This window comes from Harmonia axyridis, chromosome X (genome assembly GCF_914767665.1).
Source record: "Harmonia axyridis chromosome X, icHarAxyr1.1, whole genome shotgun sequence".
Lineage (NCBI taxonomy): Eukaryota > Metazoa > Arthropoda > Insecta > Coleoptera > Coccinellidae > Harmonia > Harmonia axyridis.
Genome location: NC_059508.1, coordinates 30,046,409 through 30,051,408, shown reverse-complemented (window position 1 = coordinate 30,051,408; position 5,000 = coordinate 30,046,409). Strand labels below are relative to the sequence as shown.

Below are 5,000 nucleotides of genomic sequence, written 5' to 3'. Positions count from 1 at the left end.
CCTCTCTGATCTGTAGTAAGTGGGCCTACCCAAGATGCACACGATAATTTTAGCTTAAACCATGCCGAAAAGTCGACTTCACGTCGTGCATCGGTACAAAATTATTCAAGGGGCAAAATAAATTCACGAGAGTAGGTCCGATTACCGCTGGATCAGACGACGATCGTAACTTGTTGGATACAAATGTATCCGATGTATGTACGTCGTCCCTCTCTGATCTACGGTACGTGGACCGACCCAAGATGCACACGATAATTTTAGCTGACTTCATGCCGAAAAGTCGATTCACGTCATGCATCGGTATCTTAAATCGCGCCGTAAAGTCGTTCACGTCATGCATCGGTATCTTAAATCGCGCCGAAAAGTCGGCTCACGTCATGCATCGGCGTCTTTTTTTTGTGCCACCGATGCATGACGTGAACGACTTTTCGGCTCGATTTAAGATACCGATGCATGACGTGAACGACTTTACGGCGCGATTTAAGATACCGATGCATGACGTGAACGACTTTTCGGCGCGATTTAAGATACCGATGCATGACGTGAACGACTTTACGGCGCGATTTAAAGCTATACCGATGCATGACGTAAACAAGATCACACCGATGCAGCACGTTAACATTAAAGCCCGCCTAATCCGATCGATGGAGGCCGTCTCGAGTGTCCAACTTGCTCACAAGAGCCGAGAAACAAACCGATGCATCACGTAGACAAGATCGTACCGAATGTTAACACAATCCAAAAGGAAATAATCTTAGATGAATATCGATTCTGATTATTGATTTTTCTTTCGCGATATTGATAGAAGACATCTGAATGAATTTCGAATTAATTCCGAAATCAAAAAAATATTTTCAATAAATTTTTTTTCTAGAGTACCTCGGTCTTTTCTATTTTTTTTCCAAGTTTCGTACGTCAATCAACATACATCCCAGAAAAAATCATCTCTCTAACTATCCTGGTTCAAAAGTTGTATCGGAACTTTTCACGTCGAAAAAGAACATAGGCGAAAAAGGACGTGAACATTATTCCTTATAAAAATCAAACCCGACCATGGATTTTGATTCTGATTGTTGATTATCGCTATTAGAACACATTAGGAGGCAACCAAATCAAATTTGAGAAAATTCCACAATCAGAAAATTTTTTTCGAAAAAAAAAAAAAAATTCGAGAACACCTCGGTCATGGCAAGTTATTTCCCACAATCCATTCCCCAATCAACGTACATCCCAGAAAAAATCATCTCTCTAACTATCCTAGTTCAAAAGTTGTATCGGAACATTTTCACGTCGAAAATATATCTCTAAGTCCAGACCGATGCACCACGTAATCTCGGGCAGACCGATGCACAACGTAAATGACGATCGGGACCGGGGCGATCGGTCGTATCTGACACCGCCGGCTCGGTTCTAACATCGTCAATGAGTCGGGGTTGTAAAAAAGGACGTGAACATTTTTCCTTATAAAAATCAAACCCGACCATGGATTTTGATTCTGATTGTTGATTATCGCTACTAGAACATATAAGGAGGCAACCAAATCAAATTTGAGAAAATTCCACGATCAGAAAATTTTTTTCGAAAAAAAAAAAAAATCGTAATCACCTCGGTCATGGCGAGTTATTTTCCGTATTTCATTCCACAATCAACGTACAACATAGAAGAAATCATCTCTCTAACTATCCTGGTTCAAAAGTTGTATCGGAACATTTCACGTCGTAATATCTCGCCAAGTCCAGACCTCGGCGATAGGTAGTATCTGACACCGTCCGCTCGGGACTGACATCGACTTGGACTCGGGCTGATGATGGGGAGGCGTTTAAGGACGTGAACATTTTTCCTTATAAAAATTAAAGTCGACAATGAATATTGATTCTGATTACTGATTTACGCTTTAAAAACACATTAGAAGGCAACCAAATCGAATTTGAGGAAATTCCACGATCAGAAAATTTTTTTCGAAAAAAAAAAAAATCCGAAAAATATTTTTCGATTCCGATTACTGATTTACTCTTTTAGAACACATTAGGAGGCAACCAAATCAAATTTGAGAAAATTCCACAATCAGAAAATTTTTTTCGAAAAAAAAAAAAATTCGAGGACACCTCGGTCATGGCAAGTTATTTCCCACAATCCATTCCCCGATCCACGTACATCCCAGAAAAAATCATCTCTCTAACTATCCTGGTTCAAAAGTTGTATCGGAACATTTTCACGTCGAAAATATATCTCTAAGTCCAAACCGATGCACCACGTAAACTAGGGCAGACCGATGCACCACGTAATATCGGGCAGACCGATGCAGAACGTAAACTCGATCATACCGATGCTTCACGTAATCTCGATCTTACCGATGCACCACGTAAACAAGGGCAGACCGATGCAGAACGTAAAGTAGATCTTACCGATGCACCACGTAATCTCGATCTTACCGATGCACCACGTAATCTCGATCTTACCGATGCACCACGTGAACTGGATCTTACCGATGCACCACGTAATCTCAATCTTACCGATGCACCACGTGAACTGGATCTTACCGATGCAGAACGTGAATTGGATCTTACCGATGCACCACGTAAACTCGATCTTACCGATGCACCACGTAATCTCGATCTTACCGATGCACCACGTGAACTGGATCTTACCGATGCAGAACGTGAATTGGATCTTACCGATGCACCACGTAAACTCGATCTTACCGATGCACCACGTAATCTCAATCTTACCGATGCACCACGTGAACTGGATCTTACCGATGCAGAACGTGAATTGGATCTTACCGATGCACCACGTAAACTCGATCTTACCGATGCACCACGTAATCTCAATCTTACCGATGCACCACGTGAACTGGATCTTACCGATGCAGAACGTGAATTGGATCTTACCGATGCACCACGTAAACTCGATCTTACCGATGCACCACGTAATCTCGATCTTACCGATGCACCACGTGAACTGGATCTTACCGATGCAGAACGTGAATTGGATCTTACCGATGCACCACGTAAACTCGATCTTACCGATGCACCACGTAATCTCAATCTTACCGATGCATCACGTAATCTCGATCTTACCGATGCAGAACGTAAACTCGATCATACCGATGCACCACGTTATCTCGGCAGACCGATGCAGAACGTAAAAAAAAAGCTTACAGCACGCGGTGTTCCCAAGCGGTCACCCATCCAAGTACTAACCGCGCCCGACGCTGCTTGGCTTCAGTGTTCTGACGAGAACTGGCAATTTCAGCGTGGTATGGCCGTAAACAACAAATATAGCGATATTTTCTATGATATCTCACTTTTTGGGAGCGGAAAGGACGTGAACGTTTTTCCTTATAAAAAATGAAATAACTTTTGGATATTAATTCTGATTGTTGATTTAAGTTTTAAGAACACATTAGGACATATCTCAATGAAATTTGAGGGATTTCCGAAATCGAAAAATATTTTTCGAAAAAAAAAAAAAATCCCAGAAGACCTCGGTCATCTCAAGTTTATTTCCATATTCTATTACACAATCAACGTACATCACAAAAGGAACCATCTCTCTAACTATCACAGTTAAATTTTTGTATCGGAACATTTCACGTCGGAATATCTCGCTAAGTCCAGACCGGGGAGATCGGTCGCATCTGACACCGTCCGCTCCGGTCTAACATCGTCTTGGAGTCGGGGTAACGATGGAGAGGCGTTTAAGGACGTGAACATTTTTCCTTATAAAAATTAAAGTCGACAATGAATATTGATTCTGATTACTGATTTACTCTTTTAGAACACATTAGAAGGCAACGCAATCAGATTTGAGGAAATTTCAAGATCAGAAAATTTTTTTCGAAAAAAAAAAAAATTCAAGAACACCTGGGTCATGGCAAGTTATTTCCCACAATCCATTCCACAATCAACGTACAACATAGAAGAAATCATCTCTCTAACTATCCTGGTTCAAAAGTTGTATCGGAACATTTCACGTCGAAATACCTCGCCAAGTCCAGACCGGGGCGATAGGTAGTATCTGACACCGTCCGCTCGGGACTGACATCGACTTGGACTCGGGCTAATGATGGGGAGGCGTTTAAGGACGTGAACATTTTTCCTTATAAAAATTAAAGTCGACAATGAATATTGATTCTGATTACTGATTTACGCTTTAAAAACACATTAGAAGGCAACCAAATCAAATTTGAGGAAATTCCAAAATCAGAAAATTTTTTTTCAAAAAAAAAAAAATCCGAAAAATATTTTTCGATTCTGATTACTGATTTACTCTTTTAGAACACATTAGAAGGCAACGAAATCAAATTTGAGTGAAATCCAAAATCAGAAAATATTTTTCGGAAAAAAAAAAAAATTCGAGAACACCTCGGTCATGGCAAGTTATTTTCCACAATCCATTCCCCAATCAACGTACATCCCAGAAAAAATCATCTCTCTAACTATCCTGGTTCAAAAGTTGTATCGGAACATTTTCACGTCGAAAATATATCTCAGAGTCCAGACCGATGCAGAACGTAAACTCGATCATACCGATGCTTCACGTAATCTCGATCTTACCGATGCACAACGTAAACTAGATCACACCGATGCAGAACGTAAACTCGATCATACCGATGCACCACGTAAACTCAGGCAGACCGATGCAGAACGTGAACTCGATCTTACCGATGCACCACGTAATCTCGATCTTACCGATGCACCACGTAAACTCGGGCAGACCGATGCAGAACGTGAACTCGATCTTACCGATGCACCACGTAAACTAGGGCTGACCGATGCATCACGTAAACGACGATCGAGAGGCGCGAAAGGACGTGAACGTTTTTCATTATAAAAATTGAAATAAATGATAAATAATGATTCTGATTGTTGGTTATCATTTTTAATAAGCATTAGGAGGCAACCAAATGAAATTTGAGGAAATTCCGATAATAGAAAATTTTTTCGAAAAAAAAAAAAAATTCATGAAATCCTCGGTCATCGCAAAATATTTACCAT

The 5,000-nt window shown here is 40.6% G+C and overlaps 1 non-coding gene across 1 annotated transcript; it reads right to left on the bottom strand.

The window, feature by feature from the left end:
* Positions 1-3,154: 3,154 nt before the first annotated feature.
* On the bottom strand, positions 3,155-3,273 carry LOC123688333. Its single transcript, XR_006749862.1, has one exon. It is a non-coding gene; the product is annotated as a 5S ribosomal RNA (ribosomal RNA).
* Between the last annotated feature and the right edge of the window lie 1,727 nt (positions 3,274-5,000).